Consider the following 21,368-nt stretch of genomic DNA (forward strand, 5'->3'; position numbering starts at 1 on the left):
GTGTGAGATATATAGCAGTGCATAGTGCACGGCTATATACAACACATGGAGCGGGACTGCTGTCACTTATCATGGAAATTTGCTCTAAGCGGGCCCTGCCGCCAGGGTACAGTATACAGTGGTGAGAGTGAACAGCTGTATACTGTACAGGAGCAGGACTCCCTTCACTCTAATGACAGGAGTCCCTGCTTTATTCCAACATCGCCATCTCCTTTTTATTTAAATTCACTACTGTTTGGGGTCCCCCTCCATTCTCTCTCTCTAAATCAGCGAGACAAGTTTGACTTGTCTTTTACTGAGCTGAAGATGGCTCTGAAGGACTTGGTGAATGAAAATCCCTGGACATTGATGGATTCCCTACTGATGTATATAAGTACTTGCAGGGCGTCCTGCTGGCGCAGCCTTTTCTGGTCCTCGAGTCAGTGGAGTCGAAGGGCTTTCTCCCTTGCTCTATGCTTAAGGCCATAGCGCTGCTCCTTCTGAAGCCTGGTAAGGATGAAATGCAATCAGGGTTCTACAGACCAATCTCCCTGCTGTGCTGAGATGTTAAGCTACTGGCTCGGGCACTCACAAATAGATTGGCAAAGGTCATTCTCTCCTTAGTCCATGGGGATCAGACTAGTTTTATTCTGGGTAATTCTACTGTGGACAACATCCACCGGGCCTTTCTGAATCTGCAGATGACTCAGGAGGGGGTTGGTGCTAGGTCCCTTTTTTATTGCTGGATGCTGGATGGTTATCCAGGAAAAAACTTATATATATATATATATATATATATATATATATATATATATATATCAACTGGCTCCAGAAAGTTAAACAGATTTGTAAATTACTTCTATTAAAAAATCTTAATCCTTTCAGTACTTCTGAGCTTCTGCAGTTAAGGTTGTTCTTTTCTGTCTAAGTGCTCTCTGATGACACGTGTCTCGGGAACCACCCAGTTTCGAAGCAAATCCCCATAGCAAGCCTCTTCTAAACTGGGCGGTTCCCGAGACACGTGTCATCAGAGAGCACTTAGACAGAAAAGAACAACCTTAACTTCAGAAGCTAATAACTACTGAAAGGACTAAGATTTTTTTAATGGAAGTAATTTACAAATCTGTTTAACTTTCTGGAGCCTGTTGATATATATATTAAAAAAAAAGTTTTTTCCTGGAATACCCCTTTAACAGCATGCAGTGGAATTACCTGTGGAGAGTTATAGGGTTTGGGCCTTGAATTATGTCCTTGAATGTTTAATTGCTATATCGGAATACAAAATTTGAGTAAATGTTTAGCTCTCACCTGTGTTTCAACTGCAGAGGGGTACATGACAGTGGTGCTCTCTGTCGCCACTGTTATTTGCACTAGCCATTGAGCCCTTAGCTTGTTGGTGAGGTTGTCTGCACATATTGCGGGGTTTCGATATGGCATCACCAAAGAGCCCATAACATTATATGTGCATGATATCTTGCTGTTTCTGGAAGATCCTGCACGATCACTGGCCCCTGTTATGCATTAAATCTCTAACTTTGACTTCTTTTCTGGCCTACTGGTTAACGGGGACAAGTTGGTGATAATGCCCCTAGACCCGTTTTCTTATATCTCTCAGATTGCAAAGTCCTGTATACAACTTGTCACTAGCCTAAAATATTTGGGAATACAGATAATCCCTTCTATCCATAATTTTATTCCATCTCACCTACTTTCCCTCCTTGCTCTTCTGAGTGTTGCTGTGTAAGAGGGGGCGTGAAAGAGGAGTTACAAAAACAGGAGTTTGAAAGCAGGAGGTTGAGATCGCTGTGAGTGTTAATTTCTGAACCCACAAGGTCTACAAAAAATTTTAAGTGTCATTTTGACTGTCTGTTTTTTCCTATACATTTGTGAAATCCCCATAACTAGATGGCCTCCATGTTGGAAAATGCAGTCCAATGTACATCCTGTTCATTGTATGCAATCCTTGAACAACAGTTTGAGGGTGCATATTGTTGTGCGAGATGTGTGCTAGTTGTCCGTTTGGAAGCCCAGATCCTGGATCTAGAGGGGCGACTGGCAACAATGAGAAGCATTAACAACATGGAGAGGAGTCTCGTGCTCACTGAGCAGGCACTCTCGGGAATAGAGGTGGGGGAGGACAGTGGGACGGAGTTGCAGGACAGTCAGGCAGTTAGCTGGGTTACAGTTAGAAAGAGGGGTAGGGGAAAAAGTGTCAGGGAGGCTAGTCCTGAACTGGCACACCCCAACAAGTTTGCCCGCTTGGCAGATGAGGGGGATGCCATTCCAGAGCTAGCAGAACTGCAGCAGGATACCGCCTCTGACCGCCAGGGGGGTGTCTGCTCCAGTAAGGAGGGAGGGAGGAGTACAGGGCAGGCCAGACAGGTACTAGTGGTGGGGGACTCAATTATTAGGGGGACAGACAGGGCAATCTGTCACAAAGACCGGGATCGCCGAACAGTGTGTTGTCTGCCTGGCGCACGAGTTCGGCACATCGCGGATCGGGTTGACAGGTTGCTGGGCGGGGCTGGAGAGGACCCAGCAGTCATGGTACATATTGGCACCAATGACAAAGTAAGAGGTAGGTGGAGTGTCCTTAAAAATGATTTCAGGGACTTAGGCCGCAAGCTTAAGGCAAGGACCTCCAAGGTAGTATTTTCTGAAATACTACCAGTACCACGAGCCACACCAGAGAGGCAGCGGGAGATCAGGGAGGTAAACAAGTGGCTCAGAAGCTGGTGTAGGAAGGAAGGGTTTGGGTTCATGGAGAACTGGGCTGACTTCGCTGTCGGTTACCGGCTCTACCGTAGGGACGGGCTGCACCTCAATGGGGAGGGTGCAGCTTTGCTTGGGGAGAAGATGGCTAGAAGGGTGGAGGAGTGTTTAAACTAGGGACTTGGGGGGAGGGAACCTACAGCAAAGAGGGGGAAGATAGTGTAGATAGAGAGGTGGGAATTATAAATGTACCTGGGGGTGGACCGGAGGGAGGGGTTAGAATAGTTAATAGGAATAGGCTTCATAGGAAAATAAAACTTACACCCTTGAATCCCATTAACCCCAATAACATAAAGGATGGAAATGTAAAGTGTATGTTCACAAATGCCAGAAGCCTAGCAAATAAAATGGGGGAGCTTGAGGCCTTGATACTGGAGGAACATATTGATATAGTTGGGGTCACTGAGACATGGCTGGACTCCTCGCATGACTGGGCTGTCAATCTGCAGGGGTTTACATTGTTTCGCAAGGATAGAATGAACAGAAAAGGTGGTGGAGTCTGTCTGTATGTAAGAAGTGGTATGAAAGTCAGTGTGAACGATGCCATAGTGTGTGATGATTTTGAGGAGGTGGAATCACTGTGGGTAGAATTACAAAAGGAGGGAAATACTGAAAAAATAATATTTGGGGTAATCTACAGACCCCCTAATATCACTGAAGAGATAGATGTTCGGCTTCATAAACAAATAGAGAGGGCCACCCGGGCAGGTACAGTGGTAATAATGGGAGATTTTAACTATCCAGATATAGATTGGGGTCCGGGGTTGGCTAAAACTACAAAGGGGCGACAATTCCTAAATTTATTGCAGGATAATTTTATGGGCCAGTTTGTGGAGGACCCAACAAGAAGTGATGCCTTGTTGGATCTGATCATTTCCAACAACGCAGAGCTGATTGGTAATGTAACTGTGCGGGAAAACCTTGGTAATAGCGACCACAATATAGTTACTTTTGACTTAAAATGTAGAAAACAAAGACAGGCGGGGAAGGCAAAAACATATAACTTTAAAAAGGCAAACTTCCCTGGGCTGAGGGCTGCACTACAGGACATAGACTGGGGGGAAGTGTTCTCAAATACTGATACAGAAGGTAAATGGGACATCTTTAAATCAACTCTAAATAACTATACAGCTAAATATATACCAAAGGGGAACAAATATAAACGATTAAAATTAAATCCTACATGGCTGACACATGATGTTAAAAGAGCAATAAACAACAAAAAAATAGCCTTCAAAAAATACAAATCTGAAGGGTCAGCGATAACATTTAAACAGTACAAAGAGCTTAATAAAATCTGTAAAAATGTAATAAAAACAGCAAAAATTCAAAATGAGAGACAGGTGGCCAAAGAAAGCAAAACTAATCCTAAATATTTTTTTAGATATATAAATGCAAAAAAAAAAAGGACAGAGCATGTAGGACCCCTTAATAATGATAATGGGGAGGTTGTCACAGGCGATCAAGAGAAGGCGGAGCTACTGAATGGGTTCTTTAGTTCTGTATATACTAGGGAAAAAGGAGCTGACATTGGCCAGGTCAGTGCTGGTAACACATCATGTAATGTACTGAACTGGCTTAATGTAGAGATGGTACAAGGTAAGTTAAGTGATATAAATGTAAGCAAATCCCCAGGGCCGGATGGACTACACCCAAGAGTTCTTAGAGAGGTAAGTTCAGTAATATCTGTACCCCTGTTCATGATATTTAGAGATTCTATGGTGTCTGGTATTGTGCCAAGGGACTGGCGCAAGGCGAATGTGGTGCCAATCTTCAAGAAGGGCTCTAGGTCTTCCCCAGGAAACTATAGACCGGTAAGTTTAACGTGCATTGTGGGTAAATTGTTTGAAGGACTTATAAGGGATTACATACAGGAATACATAGGGGATAATTGTATTATAAGTGATAGCCAGCATGGGTTTACTAAGGATAGAAGTTGTCAAACCAATCTAATTTGCTTTTATGAAGAGGTGAGTAGAAGCCTTGACAGAGGAATGGCTGTGGATATAGTGTTTCTGGATTTTGCCAAAGCATTTGATACTGTCCCTCACAGACGTCTGACAGGTAAGTTAAGGTCCTTGGGCTTGGAAACTTTAGTTTGTAACTGGATTGAACACTGGCTCATGGATCGTACCCAGAGAGTGGTGGTCAATGATTCGTACTCTGATTGGTCCCCGGTAATTAGTGGTGTACCCCAAGGTTCAGTACTGGGCCCGCTGTTGTTTAATTTATTTATCAATGATATAGAGGATGGTATTAACAGCTCTGTTTCTATCTTTGCAGATGACACCAAGCTTTGTAGCACGGTACAGTCTATAGAGGATGTGCATAAGTTACAGGATGACTTGGATAGACTAAGTGTCTGGGCATCCACTTGGCAAATGAGGTTCAATGTGGATAAATGTAAAGTTATGCATCTGGGTACTAATAACCTGCATGCATCGTATGTCTTAGGGGGGATTAAACTGGCAGAGTCACTGGTAGAGAAGGATCTGGGTGTACTTGTAGATCACAGACTACAGAATAGCATGCAATGTCAGGCTGCTGCTTCCAAAGCCGGCAGGATATTGTCATGTATAAAAAGAGGCATGGACTCAAGGGACAGGGACATAATACTCCCCCTTTATAAAGCATTGGTACGGCCTCACCTGGAATATGCTGTTCAGTTTTGGGCACCTGTCCATAAAAGGGACACTGCGGAGTTGGAAAGGGTGCAGAGACGCGCGACTAAACTAATATGGGGCATGGAACATCTTAGCTATGAGGAGCGATTAAAGGAGTTACAATTGTTTAGTCTTGAGAAGAGACGTTTAAGGGGGGATATGATAAACGTATATAAGTATATTAATGGCCCATACAAAAAATATGGAGAAAAACTGTTCCAGGTTAAACCCCCCCAAAGGACGAGGGGACACTCCCTCCGTCTGGAGAAGAAAAAGTTTAGTCTCAAGGGGCGACACGCCTTCTTTACCGTGAGGACTGTGAATTTATGGAATGGTCTACCTCAGGAACTGGTCACAGTAGGAACAATTAACAGCTTTAAAACAGGATTAGATACATTTATGGAACAAAATAACATTAATGCTTATGAAGAAATATAAAATCCCATCCCTTCCCCAATATCGCGCCACACCCCTACCCCTTAATTCCCTGGTTGAACTTGATGGACATATGTCTTTTTTCGACCGTACTAACTATGTAACTATGTAACTATGTAACTATGATAAGAGTTCTCAAGAAATATCTGTCTGGTGCACATTGCCTTTGTCTGTGGTTGGCCATGCTTACCTGACGAAGATGGTGTTGATGCCCCAAATATAAGAGGGCTGTTTAGAGACATAAGAGGATTTGGTTAGAGACATAAGAGGTAGAGAGGTAAGGCCTACAGTGGGTTGGCTCTACCAAATCCCTGGTTGTACTATCTAGCCTCACAAATACATCAACTGAGAGGTTGAGTAAGTATGTCCACTTTAGGCTCAACAGACAAACTGTTTATGGTCAAACATGTGGGTCGAGTACTATACATATTCTCGAAATTGCTCTCATCAGTCCTCCTGATAATTCCCCTACCACTCATTTAATGTGTAAGGTCTAGGGACAGGCCAGGACTATGACTGGTTTAATGGGATAAATTTACACCTCTGTGGCAGAAGCCTGGCCTGCCTGAAGTTTTCTCTTTTCATGATGCTGGATTTATTTATTTTTTTTGTGGAAAGGAATAAACATTCAGATTGGAGCAGCTGTGCTACAATAATGTTTTCAAATAATTTGGGGATCTTCAGACAGAACTCGAGCTGCCACTTTCTTCCTTTTTTAAGATACCTGGAATTACGTCACGTGCATGAGGTGCAAGGTAGTTCGAGATTGCTTTGAGATCCATTTTAATGCTACACTGGAGTCTGTTGTTACTACATCGGCATTTTCCTGTGGTTCTATAAGGAACTTTGACATCCTATCATAAAAAATTTCCCTTGTCAGTTGTAATGTCCGTTTATTTGTTTTTGTATTTTTCTGTTTAGGTGTGTATTCACACACTAGTTTGTTCAGAGCAGTTTGCTATTCCACCTGGATAGGGAATAGTTAATGCTCTGAGCGAATGAGAACTCGGGTTGAGTTATTTAGCCAGAGTAATCCTACATTCTGGTGCTGGTTATTTAGTTTAATGCCACCATGTCTGTGTGTGCAATACACTTCCAAGTCTGCTTGAGCATGCACCTTGTTTGTATCCTATGATATTGTGGAGTCTGGGGTGTTGCAATGGTGAATGAAGGGTCTAGTGGTATTAACCCTTAATTGTCGTGACGCCAGAGTGAGGTTTGCTTAATAGTAAAGTTCCTGCTGCCAACCGGCCCACAAACGGCAGGGATAATAAACGGAATGTCCACAGCAGATTTTATTAAGTAACCGTACAACTTTACTTTAACTGATATGCAACAGTCTTTACAAGTATGCTGTTTTTCAGAGAGAACCGGGATGCAGGTTCCAGGCTTTGCTGGGACTTGAAATAATGAGCTTTTTTATGCAGGCCACTGTGCTACTAATTATAAGATTTTTAGCTGGTAATAGTCACACAGGATTTGATAGGTTGAGCTTGATAACTCACGGTTTTAGTGGTTGCTGGTTCTTTCAGGCTTTAGCCTAAATTAATTGAATGAAGTTATGCTGGTTTGCGGATTGTGCTTGCTTGATAGTCCGGAACTAAGAGCAGGAACCAAGAGCAGGAACTAAGAGAGAGAATTTAGTGGCTACAGCCCTTCATATAACAGGGGGCTGGACTAAGCTCATTGGTCAGCAAACCTGTAAGTCCTGAACCCAGTGAACTCTGGGTACATCACATGACCTAGTAAGGTCCTTAAACAATTATACATCACAACTGTACATCACATGACCCGGGAAAGGTCCTATACATTTATATTTCCTATACATTAAACAATATATCGACACAACTTATATGAGGCGACCAGGGGTGAGCCCTGCAGGAGAGCCCTATGGAAATGGAGGGACTCTGGCTGAGGGGACTTTAGACAGGGACAGGACCAGGTCCTGTACCGGGACACCACAATATCATCTAAGTTTTAGCCGTGGTTAAATAGTCTTGCTTATTGTCGATTTTTGTCTGTGTTACATATGTCAGTTTTAGGATTATGTCTGTTCAGCTTTGTCGGTGTTCACACTGTGTCTGAGTCTAGCTTGTACCCTGTGCTCTTTATGTTATATTCTTGTTAGGTATTCTGGAGTCTATTCAGACTCATCCGGTTCTAGTTTGTATGTTCTGTATCCCAGTGTGAACAGTGTCCTATATTTATATCCTGTTTGGTTGATCCAATCCTTTGTCCTTTATACTTGTACCTGCTTGTGCTAGTTCTTAGTAACTTACCTGTTGAGTTTAGTGTTTTGGCTCTCAGTTCTTCCGCTATCCCCTTCATCTCCTGGATTCTGCTGTATACTCTTATCATGCCTAGTCTTGTTCATTTTATCATGTCTGCCATTTATCTGATATCTGGTTTAGTGAACTGTTTGTTAATTCACTATATTCTGTTCTGTTTGTGAGTTTATATTCTGCCCTCTTAGTATTTGTATTGTCTAGTAGGTTTCTGTTTCTGGCCTGTGACCGACTATGTTTATTATTTGTTTTTATGCCACTGCACTTTAGCGCAGGAAGGGACTGGCTCCCAGGTGAGTGGGCAAGTTGGCAGGGAGAGATGTTTTAGGGTCAGTTTAGGGTTCACTCTCCCTGTCCCCCTGGTCGGTCCATGACATCAGTTTACAGTAAATGGGAGATTGATCTGAGACCTCTGTCAAATGAGGAGTGGTCCACTGTTTTGTCGCATATCTCATTTCTATCTCTTTATGAGGCCAACTGTCTGTCACAGTTGTTCCTTGTACATAGGGTACATAAACCTCGGTGCTCCTGCATAGGCTTCATCTCAATCGATTTCGCTTGCCTGAGGTGTGCATTTGCTCATGTAAAGGCCATGTGAAAGTTTCATCTAGTGTGGAACCCCTGGGTATACGCTTACATATTGGGCTCTGATAGGTCTTAAATAGGTACTCCACTCCCCAGCAATTGGAACATTTAGTTCCGAACACTGGGTGCGGGCTTCTGGGGTCGCCATGCTCCCTTTGTGACATCACATTCCGCCCCCTCAATGCAAGTCTTTGGGAGGGGACGTGACTGCCATCCCGTCCCCTCCCATAGACTTGCAATGAGGAGGGGGGTCAGGGCAGGGCATGATGCCACAAGGGTTTGTGGCAACCCTCAAAGCCCACAGCCAGTATTCGGAACTAAATGCTCTGAACGCTGGGGAGGGGAATGTGTGGTTCTTCCCACTGTTTTATCCCTCTTTTGTACATATTTGGTGGGGCCTCTGGAGCGGTCTCTTGGCTCATGGGTGTCTAACCCATCATTCCCCAAGCACATTTAAGATATATGTCTTGCTTTTTCTCTGTCTTATAATGTGTTGGTCGACTGGGAACAGATATCTTACTGAATATTGGGGTTTTCCCAACCGGACATTTGGGTGTGATGTTGTGCACCACTCTCACTGTCTTTTTATTTAATGTTGTATCTGATTGTTATGACTATTGTTGTGCACAATACCACAGACATTGTTTTTATGCATTGTTGTACATATGGACATGGACTTTTGGTAGACCTAGTCTTTGTATATTTCTAATTGTTAAAATTCTGTAAAAATGGTCTGATTCAAAAAAATATTCACTGCGCTAGCTGCTGATGTGTGACTAAGCAGCCAAACTGGGAGCCACGTCATCACTTGTGCTGCAGCAAGTCTAGTGAATATTAATGAAGGAGCGGGCAGAGCGTCCAGCAGATGATGACGTTACTATTGCTAAAAGAGCAAAGGGAATTCCTGCATTGCTAGCTTCTCTGCATTAGCATATCTTTATTTTACTTCAATGCTATGCAACGGCTTCACGGATTCAGGTGAATGATACCTCGTTTGAAAGGGAATCACCCACATTATGAGCCTATGTATTTAGCTTAGTGCTGGTAACCCTCTTGCCAGTTTTCCCTTAAGGAGCAATGCTGTGGATCACTACTTAACACTTTGGGGGACATACAGTAACCAGCGATGTATATACATCTCGGTCCATTCCCCCCCCCCTCCCTTGCTGGGCTAAACACTGAACACTCTTCATCGGCCCATTGGGGACGAAGTAAACTAGTGATGCTGAACATCACTTGTTAACTACTTCTGGGATATACAGTTACAGCTATCTTTATAGTCTAGAGCTGTTCACTTACAGTCTGGGTTTATGTCTGTTCTATAATCTTCTGTAGCCCTGCCTCTAGTGATGATATGGTTACCAGAGGTGAGACTGCAGAAAATGACAGAAAAGTCCAGTCAGGAACCAGGATGGATAAGTGATCCTGTGTTCTCACATTTTTAGTATGCTTTTTATTTTTTTTTTTAAAGGCATTTTAAAATCGTTGTGTGAACACGGTTGACTTTTTATTTATGAAATGGCTAATGAAGGTTGTGTGCGGGTTGTGTTGTTTTTTATTTTATTTTTTACTTTTCTTACATTTTTACTTTACAGGCTTACTAGCAAACTCTGTCTAATAGACGGCACCCATTAAAAAGATATATTACAACATTTCCTATATTCAATTTTACTATTGATCTATGCAAAGCTTGTTTAAATGACAGTGCCTAGTTTGAAAAAATATTTTTCTGTATAAATGGCAGTATGAGCATTCCTCTTTTGTGTTGTAATTATTTTATCGGTATCATTTATGTTTAGATGGGACTTTTTCAAGCATGCTTGAAAATCGCTGCATTGGGCGACCGAAATGTTGTACTGTTGTACTGTTGTACTGTTGTACTGTTGTACTGTGAATGGAATAAAATTAATCCTTTTTCACATTTATATTCTGTTTGGAGTGCTGCAATCCGTCTCCCTTTTTTGCCCCTGACCTAGGCTGAATTGGATTGTGGACACCTGCATGCTACCACCACTTGGAAGTGCTGCTTCATCCTCCGTTTGTATGTGTATATATATATATATATATATATATATATATATATATATATATATATTGGCACATGCAGATTTGTCCAAGGGGTACTCCAGTGGAAAACTTTTTTTTTTTTTTTTTTTTAATCAACTGGTGCCAGAAAGTTAAACAGATTTGTAAATTACAGATTTGTAAAGTCTATCTGCGTGTTATGCGATAAACTGATAAGCAGTTCAAGGATTTAAAGCGGGCGATTCTCTGCCCCTGCCTGTCCTGGGGTCCAGCGACTGCCGGCACCGCTGCTGGCCCATTACCTCCCCCCATCCCCGTTTTTTCTGACCCGGCACAAGCCCCCAGGAAAGGCAGGGGGAGAGAGGCCGTCGCTGCCAGCTTCTCTCCCCCTGCCTTTCCTGGGGTCTAGAGCTGCCGCCGCTTCTCCCCCCCCCTGGCTATCGGCGCCACTCCCCCGTTGCCTCCCCCATTCCTGGTTGTATAATTACCTGCTACTGGGGTCGGGTCCACGCTGCTTCTGGCCTCTGGTGTGGCGTCCCCTGCGTCGTTGCTATGTGCTGCGCAATGACGAGTGACGTCACGTTGAAGACGTCACTTGCCATTGCGTCTCGCAGCGCATAGCAACGACACAGGGGACGCCACACTGGAGGCCAGAAGCAGCGCAGACCCGACCCCGGCAACAGGTACTTATACAACCGGGGATGGGGGAGGCAATGGGGCAGCGGCGCCGAAAGCCAGGGGGAGAGAAGGGGCAGCGGCGCCGATAGCAGGGGGAGAGAAGCGGCGGCAGCAGGGCTGTAGACCCCAGGAAAGGCAGGGGGAGAGAAGTGGGCAGCGACGGGGTCAGAAACAGTGTATCGGGGTATACACATGCACACACACGCACCCTCATTTTACCAAGGATATTTGGGTAAAAAACTTTTTTTACCCAAATATCCTTGGTAAAATGAGGGTGCCTGTTATAGGCCGGTGCGTGGTATACCCCGATAAATATGGTACTTCTATTAAAAACTCTTAATCCTTCCAGTACATATTAGCTGCAGAATACTACAGAGGAAATGATTTTCTTTTTGGGACACAGTGCTCTCTGCTGATATATCTGTCCATTTTAAGAACTGTCCAGAGTAGGAGAAAATCCCCATAGCAAACATATGCTGCTCTGTTCCTAAAATTGACAGAGATGTCAGCAGAGAGCACTGTGGTCATGATATCAGTAGAGAGAACTGTGTTCCAAAAAGAAAATAATTTCCTATGTAGTATTCACCAGCTAATAAGTACTGGATTAATAGAAGTCATTTACAAATCTGTTTAACTTTCTGGCACCAGTTGATTTAAAAAAAAAAAAAAAAGTTTTCCACCGGATTACCCCTTTAAAATATAATAATGATCCTGTACAGTGAACAGTGTAAAAGTAAAACATTATTTTTTTTTTTTTTACTTTTTTTTATTTGTAAAATGGGAAAAAGGGAATAAATTACCTTTTTTAGGGGAGGGGCATTTATACATCTTTAAGAACTTTTTTTATTATTATTTATTTTACACTTTTTAAATCCTCGGTTTTGTTGCCAGACTGTCTGGTGATAAAACGGATACGGTGCAAAAATGAGCCAAATGAATGGGATGTGACGTGGGTCTGGTGAGGATACAGCAGCGGACGGTTTTCAAATTTCCCCACAGGATCCAGCAGCCAGATGCCTAAAATGTGATGTGAATGCACCCTAACCTAAGCAAGAGTGCATATACTGTATGTAATTACCCTACACAAGATTTGCACACTCCTCTTATGAAATACTCTGTGCTGCTGGAGGCTCTTAGTTTGTGACCTCTCACAAGATTTAAACACTCCTCTCTTGATCAACTCTGTGCTCATGGGACCTTGCTCCTTCTACAATGTAACTTTTAGTTTGAGATCTAAATCTTTGGTTTACAGGTGAAGGATATAAGATAACAATAATGTAAATGTAAAAATAATGTACACTTAAGATGCTGCATATGTCTTATGGAGATAGATTACAGGGAATAATGGTGATTACATGAACCTGCTTAACCCCTATAGGACTCAGCCCATTTGGGCCTTAAGGACTCTTTTAGGTCTTAAAGGGGTACTCCGGTGAAAACCTTTTTTCTTTTAAATCAACTGGTGGCAGAAAGTTAAACATATTTGTAAATTACTTCTATTAAAAAATCTTAATCCTTCCTGTACTTATTAGCTGCTGAATACTACAGAGGAAATTCTTTTCTTTTTAGAATGCTCTCTGATGACATCACGATCACAGTTCTCTCTGCTGACGTTATTCTAATAATTATAATAACACTTTATTTATTGTTGTCCTTAGTGGGATTTGAACCCAAGTCCCCAGCACTGCAAGGAAGCAGTGCTAACCACGGAGCCACCATGCTGCCCTTAGCATACATCTGCTATGCATGGTTGCTAAAATGGACAGAGATGTCAGCAGAGAGCACTGTGTTCGTGATGTCATCAGTGTTCCAAAAAGAAAGGAATTTCCTCTGTAGCATTCAGCAGCTAATAAGTACTGGAAGAATTAAGATTTTTTAATAGAAGTAATTTACAAATATGTTTTACTTTCTGCCACAACTTGATTTAAAAGAAAAAAGTTTTTCACCGGAGTACCCCTTTAAGGACAATTTTATTTTCACATTTTCGTTTTTTCCTCCTCGCCTTCAAAAAATCATAACTCTTTTATATTTTCATCCACAGACTTGTATGAGGGCTTGTTTTTTGCCCGACCAGTTGTTAGTTGTAATGCCATCACTCACTTTACCATAAAATGTATTGCGCAATCAAAAAAATACTATTTGTGTGGGGGAAATTAAAAAGAAAACCGTAATTTAGCTAATTTTGGAAGGTTTCGTTTTCACGCTGTACAATTTACGGTAACAAAGACATGTATTATTTATTCTTTGGGTCAATACAATTAAAATGATACCCATGATAACATACTTTTCTATTACTGTTGCGCTTAAAAAAAATTGCAAACTTTTTAACCAAATTAGTACTTTTAAAATCCTCCTATTTGAAGACCTATAACTTTTTAATTTTTCCGTATAAGAGGCGGAATGAGGGCTAATTTCTTGCGCCGTGATCTGTACTTTTTATTGATACCATACTTGCTTATATGAAACTTTAAATAACATTTTTTGGAATAAAATGTTATAAAAAAAAGCAGCTATTCACCGTATGGTATCATTAACATTTTATTTGAATAGTTAGGATATTTACGCACCCAGCGATACCAAATATGTATATAAAATATATATATTTTTTACACTTTTTGGGGGTGAAATAGGGAAAATGGGACAATTTACATTTTTATTGGGGGAGGGGGTTTTTCACATTTTTTTAACTTATATTTTTTTACTTTTTTTACTTTTATTTTTACGCTTTAATAGTCCCTATAGGGGACTATTTATAGCAATCATTCGATTGTTAATCCTGTTCAGTGCTATGCATAGGACATAGCACTGATCAGTATTATTGGTCATCTTCTGCACTGGTCTGCTCGATCACAGACCAGAGCAGAAGACCCGTGGAAGGCAGTGGAGGCAGATGAGGGGACCTCCGTCTGCCACGCTGGATGATCGGATCACCGTGGCAGCGCTGTGGGCGATCTGATCATCCATTTAAGTGACCACGATGCTGTATTGATCACTGCATCTGAGGGGTTAATGGCGGACATCCACGCGATCGCAAGCGGCTATCAGCAGCTGGAACCTGCCCACATGACCCGAGCATCGCTCTGATGCTCGCGGTTATGCATAGGACTTAAATGTACATCCTGGTGAGTTAAATACTTCTTAATCCTTCCAGTACTTATCAGCTGCTGTATGCTTCAGAGGAAGTTGTGTAGTTCTTTCCAGTCTGACCACAATGCTCTCTACTGACACCTCTGTCCATGTCAGGAACTGTCCGGGGCAGGAGAGGTTTGTTATGGAAATTTGATCCTACTCTGGACAGTTCCTGACATTGACAGAGGTGTCAGCAGAGAGCACTGTGATCAGGCAGAAAAGAACCACACAACTTCCTCTGTAGTATACAGCTGCTGATAAGTACTGAAGGATTAAGATTTTTTAATAGAAGTCATTTACAAATCTGTTTAACTTTCTGACACCCTTTAATATAAGAATTTTGCCTGAAGACAGTCAGATCCTGAAGAAGTGACCATAAAGAGCTGCATGGGCTGTTTCTTAGCTTATGGCTCCTATCTACCATCATTCATTTAAATAATCTCCTTGGTACCTGATACCGTGGATCTCTTGGTCTCTGTTGAGTTGCCCCTTCGTGAATGCCATCATCCAGACTTGCTTGGATTCAATGTCCTGATTGGTGTTGAGACACGTCCTAGCTCAGTATGGGATGGTGCCATGAGCTCTGCCGAAAACTTCATTACCGTTAGGATTTTATACCTTGTGAGCCACGCCCTGATTGGCATTCAGTAATATGGAAATCGTAGCATAAACAAAACTAGTCACCAAACATGAAGATTCATGATTCATGAACTAATCAGTTATTGGTTTTGGGCAATAGGAGGGTGAGACTTGGGTGATATGTAAGTCTAGACGGGGTACAGGTGGAGTATCTAGTGAGCACAGCATGACCCTGGAGATGCGCCACATACCTTCAGGCCTGTCTACTTCCAGGAAATCTGCTGGAGAGGGAAGAAATTGTGAAGTAAACAATCGTCAACATTTCTGCTAAGTCCCTAGAAAATACATGTCGTCAATCAAAACAATAGACAAACAACATAAACGCTTTAATTCTTTGAATGGTGCTGTACAGAAAGTTACACAATCTATGCATTAACATGTGGAGCCTTATCAATGTGGTGCCACTAACAAACTCTCTCATGTTAAAAAAAGCATGTCACTTATTTAGGCGGATGAAAAAATATGTCCTTATTTTACATATGGGGGAGATTTATCAAAACTTGTGCAGAGGAAAAGTTGATCAGTTGCCCATAGCAACCAATCAGATCGCTTAGTTCATTTTCAAAAAGGCCGCTATGGGCAACTTTTTTTCTGCACAAGTTTTGATACATCCAAACACTTTCCCATTGACTTACATAGAGCACATCAAAGAAAAACTAACAACTTGTTCACCCACACTAAAAGAGGGGTTACTTATATTAATTGGTGTAGTACTTGCAGAGTTATGGCTATTTATTTACTCCTTGCTATTGCGCTGCTGTGCACAATCGAGACAGGAGATGGCTTGCCTTTCTTAATATTTACAGCCGGACCGCCCCGTGATGAATGTTGAAATGTCAGCCTGCCAGGCTACAACCACGCCAGCGCTCTGCGTAGAGTGCAGAGCTCACACCCCTGGCAAGCTAATGAAGACATTTGAATATTTATCACAGGGCAGGGCCGGGTGGTGAATATTGAGGAGGCAGGGGAGTTCAGCGAGCTGGCACCCTGCCTCCATTGCACACAGCAGAGCAATAGCAAGGGCATGTCGCAGTTAGGGAGCCCCTATGGTGCCAGAACAGCAAAAAAAAAAAAAAACACGTGGCATGCTATTTTGGAAACTACACCCCTCAAGGAACGTAACAAGGGGTACAGTGAGCCTTAATACCCCACAGGTGTTTGACAACTTTTTGTTAAAGTTGGATGTATTTATTTATTTTTTTTCAATGAAAATGCTGGTTTCCCACACATTTTAAATTTTTACAAAGGGTAATAGGAGAAAATGCCCCCAAAATTTGTAACCCCATCTCTTCTGAGTATAAAAAAATAACCCATGTGTGGACGTCAAGTGCACTGTGGGCGCACTACAATGGCATACCATTTTGGAAACTATACCCCTCAAGGCACGTAACAAGGGGTACAGTGAACCCCACAGGTGTTTGATAAATGTTCATTAAGTGGGATGTGAAAAGGAAAATTTTTATTTTTTTATACTAAAATGCTGGGGTTACCCCAAATTTTTCATTTTCACAAGTGGTAACAGGAGAAAATGTCACCTTAAATTTGTAAATACATTTCTTTGGAGTAAGGACATACCTCATATCTGGACATTAGCAGCTCTGCGGGTGCACACCATTTTCTGTGGAGCAGGAGCGCAGTCAGGGGCCTTGAGCTTCTGCATAGCTGCATATGGAGCCAGAACAGTGGGACCCCCCCCTCAAGGGGCATTACATGGGGTACACTAACTTACTAAAGTGGGGTACAGTGGGATGTGAAATCATAAAGAAAGGTTATGTTCCCAGAATGATGACTCAGAGCATCGCCAAAACCCAAAAATATGCCCACCCCTATGCTCTGAATCACTATTCAGGGAATGTGATATGTGTGGCCATCCCTAACCTGTGGCCTCAAATGTGCACCCTGCTCAGGTGGAGAGGGAGCGCTGTGGCAATATATGAGGGAAACACCCCTCCCCCCCGCCCGATGATAGTGACTTAGTGACTCATGACCCATTTTTGGAAAAAAATACCCCCAGAGGTCTTATCAGTTTTTTTTTTTTATGAAACATTTTTTGGGGCAATTTAGTGGTTTATGGGGTTAAAACTTGGAATGTACTCTGGACTTGGTACATTGGGGTCAAATTATGGAAAATTTTAATGAAAAGGGAAAATTTAGTACTCCATAAAAATGTGTGATACTCCCTGAAGCAATCCTTAATGCAGAGGCCCGGCTGATCAGGGCAAGTGTCACATTGAGTGGTGGTGTCCTTCCGTATCCCCCTCTTGTGACACACTCTGCATCTTTTCTGGGATTGTCCCTTCTTTCCAGTGTGGGGGACCTCACCTGGAAAGTGTTGGCCTGGGACGATCCTGGCACCTATAACTTCAGTTCCTTGGGAACTCCGGCCTGCTCTTTGTCGGTCAGCAAAGATCAGGACCTTTAGGACTTCTTCTTGGAACTGAAGGTATGTCCCTGTGTTGCAAGCGTTTTGGTACAGTACCGCTACCGTTTGTGTTTGTGTGTGTGTGTGGGGGGGGGGGGGGGAGATGTAGTGTGTGTGCTTGGTGTTAACTTTATCTATAACGGTGTGTGATTAAAAATCACACACCGTTATATTGGGGGGGGGGGGGGAGCGCTGCGCTTGTAATATCATATGTTTTACCAATGGAGAAAGAAGAAAACTTATTCTTACAATCCATGTGAGTACATGTGACGCATACGGTACCAGGTTTTTCCACCTGGGACAGCTATCTTCTATCCACAGGCCAGATCCCCATTAGTAAGGATGAAAAGCAAGGGGCTACTCAGAAAATGCTCTTGGAAGCTGCCCAAAGCCAAACTGGTTTGAGGCCAAAGCAGGTCCATACCCAACCCCTGTTGGACTTCTTATCTTGTCAGTACTGACATTAAAGCTCATTCTGTACAACCTTCTTAGTAAGCTCCTTATGAATACTGTGCCATATTACTCAGAGGCGGCTCTCTAATTAGGCGCCTTAACTCGTGTAATTAGAGAGCTGCGGGCTGCTGTAATAAAAAATATATCAGCAGCCTTTCCCGGTCAATTTTTTTTATTGTTTAGCCCAGGGGCGATCTGACCTGCCGAATGGAAAAGGGCCCGCTGTCCGCCGCCTGTCACATTAAATTAAAAATATATTTTTTTAAATTGCCCGCGACACCTGGGTCTAACACACACCCGGGCTCGGAGAACGGTGCTGCTGGCTTGCATCTCCCACACAGCCTCAGCAGCCCTGTAAGAGAACCGCAGTGGCTGCCTGGAAGAGGCGCTTTGAACTCCGGCGTGGTGCTGCTGCACTTAGAATTGAGGTCACGTCACCGTGGGGGTGACGTGACCTTACGTCTAAGTGCAGCAGCGCCACGTCAGAGTTCACTGTGCCACCGATCAGTGCGCCGGCCACCCTGCTCTCTCTCTATCTTGTACAGGCCCTGCTTGTTGTCAGGTACAGACTCCTGCTTGTCCTCAGTGTACAGGCCCTGCTTGTTGTCAAGAACAGAACCCTGCTTGTCCTCAGTGTACAGAGCCCTGTGTGTCCTCAGTGCACAGAGCCCTGCTTATCCTCAGTGCACAGGGCCCTGCTTGTCCTCAGTGTACAGAGCCCTGCTTGACCTCAGTGTACAGGGCCCTGCTTGTCCTCAGTGTACAGAGCTCTGCTTGTCCTCAGTGTACGGAGCCCTGCTTTTCCTCAGTGTACGGAACCCTGCTTGTCCTCGGTGTACAGAGCCCTGCTTGTCCTCGGTGTACGGAGCCCTGCTTGTCCTCAGTGTACGGCGCCCTGCTTGTCCTCTGTGTACAGAGCCCTGCTTGTCCTCAGTGTACAGGGCCCCGCTTGTCCTCAGTGTACAGGGCCCCGCTTGTCCTCGGTGTTCAGGGCCCCGCTTGTCCTCGGTATACAGAGCACCGCTTGTCTTCAGTGTACAGAGCCCTGCTTGTCCTCAGTGTACAAAGCCCTGCTTGTCCTCGGTGTACAGAGCCCTGCTTGTTCTCGGTGTACAGAGCCCTGCTTGTCCTCGGTTTACAGAGCCCTGCTTGTCCTTAGTGTACAGAGTCCTGCTTGTCCTCGGTGTGCAGAGCCCTGCTTGTCCTCGGTGTGCAGAGCCCTGCTTGTCCTCGGTGTATAGAGCACTGCTCGTCCTCGGTGTACAGAGCCCAGCTTGTCCTCGGTGTACAGAGCCCTCCCGAAGAAGTGCCCTGATCTCTCTGCCAGCCTTCTCAGTCGACAGCTGCATGGACCCAAAACAGGGTAGCATGGCAAGGTGGGTGGCTTATGAATTGTATAGTTGTATGTATATCTTATATCTCTGACTGTACCATCATGTAGGGAGCGGTGAAAGGCAAGTAGAAGATGGAGTAGGCTTCCCAGCAGCACACAGTATTTCTGGCAGGAACTGTAGTGAAGCAGACATTCTGACTCACTACAGTTCCCTCCAGAAATACTCTGTGCTGCTGTGCTATGTTTGTAATAAATCTAAGAGGCCTCAGCCTCATTCAAACAGGGGGCAGAAAGGGTAAAGTGGGTGGCTTATAAATGGACCAGTTGCTATTTTTTTTACCTTCCTTTCACTGCTCACTATATGATGGCACAGTCAGAGATGAGTTATATATCTGACTGTGTCATCTTGTAGTGAGCGGTAAAAGGCAGGTACTCCTGTGGAAAACTTTTTCTTTCTTTTTTTTTAATCAACTGATGCTAGAAAGTTAAACAGATTTGTAAATTACTTCTATTAATCCCTTAAGGACCGGGGCTTTTTCCGTTTTTTTAATTTTCAATTTTTCTTCCTTAACTTAAAAAAATCATAACTCTTTAAAATTTTCACCTAAAATTCTATATGATGACTTATTTTTTGCATCACTAATTCTACTTTGAAATGACATTAGTCATTTCCCCCAAATATCTACGGTGAAACGGAAAAAAAATCAATGTGCGACAAAATTGATGAAAAAAAACTATTTTGTAAGTTTTGAGGGCTTCTGTTTTTACGCAGTACATTTTTCGGCAAAAATGACACCTTATCTTTATTCTGTAGGTCCATACGATTAAAATGATACCCTACTTGTATAGGTTTGATTTTGTGTCCCTTCAGAACAAAATCATGAATACATGCAGGAAAATGTATATGTTTAAAATGGTCATCTTCTGACCCCTATAACTTTTTTATTTTTCTGTGTTCAGGGTGCTATGCAGGCTCATTTTTTTGCGCCATGATCGGAAGTTTTTAGCGGTACCATTTTTGTTCTGATCAGACTTTTTGATCACTTTTTATTCACTTCTTTGTGGTATAAAAAGTGATCAAAAATGCAATATTTTGGACTTTGGAATTTTTTTGCACGTACGCCATTGAACGTGCGGTTTAAAAAGTGGTATATTTTTATAAGTTGGACATTTCCGCACGCGGTGATACCACATATGTGTATTTTTATTAACACTGTTTTATTTTGTTGTTGGAAATGCCGGGTGATTCAAACTTTTAATTCTGAAGGTAATACCCGAAAGGTACAGCTGTTCGGGATGCCGCTATTATACCGCGGCGATCCCGAACAGCTCCCTGAGCTAGCCGGGCACTTTCACTTTTGTTTTTAGCCGCGAGGCTCAGCTTTGAGCGCGTGGCTAAAGGGTTAATAGCGAGCGGCACCATGATCGGTGCCGCGCGCTATTAGTGGCGGGTCCCGGCTTCACTATGACGCTGGGCCCGCCGCGATATGATGCGGGGTTACCGTGTAAACCTGCGTTATATCGCAGGACCGGGACACATGACGTAACGGTACATCATGTGTCCTTAAGGAGTTAAAAAAATCTTAATCCTTCCAGTACTTATTAGTGGCTGTATACTACAGAGGAAATTCTTTTCTTTTTGGATTTCTCTTCTGTCACGACCACGGTGCTCTCTGCTGACGCTCTTTTTTAGTATAAAAGTGAAAAACTTATACAATAACACAAAACAAGCTTAACCAGCTATAACATAAATAAGAAATACACTAGTACAAAAGCACAAAAACAGAACTCTGCCTCACCGGCCAGCCCAGCTTTACAAAAACCTAAAATATACCAACCCACCTAACTGAACCAAACAACACACTCACACGCATACCAAAAATGAACATAAAAATAGCACAACTTGGCTTATCAAAATATAAAAATAAAATTTAGCACTACCTGGCTACAACTCAAAACCATCCATACTC

Source organism: Hyla sarda, chromosome 12 (genome assembly GCF_029499605.1).
Source record: "Hyla sarda isolate aHylSar1 chromosome 12, aHylSar1.hap1, whole genome shotgun sequence".
NCBI classification, from domain to species: Eukaryota; Metazoa; Chordata; class Amphibia; order Anura; family Hylidae; genus Hyla; species Hyla sarda.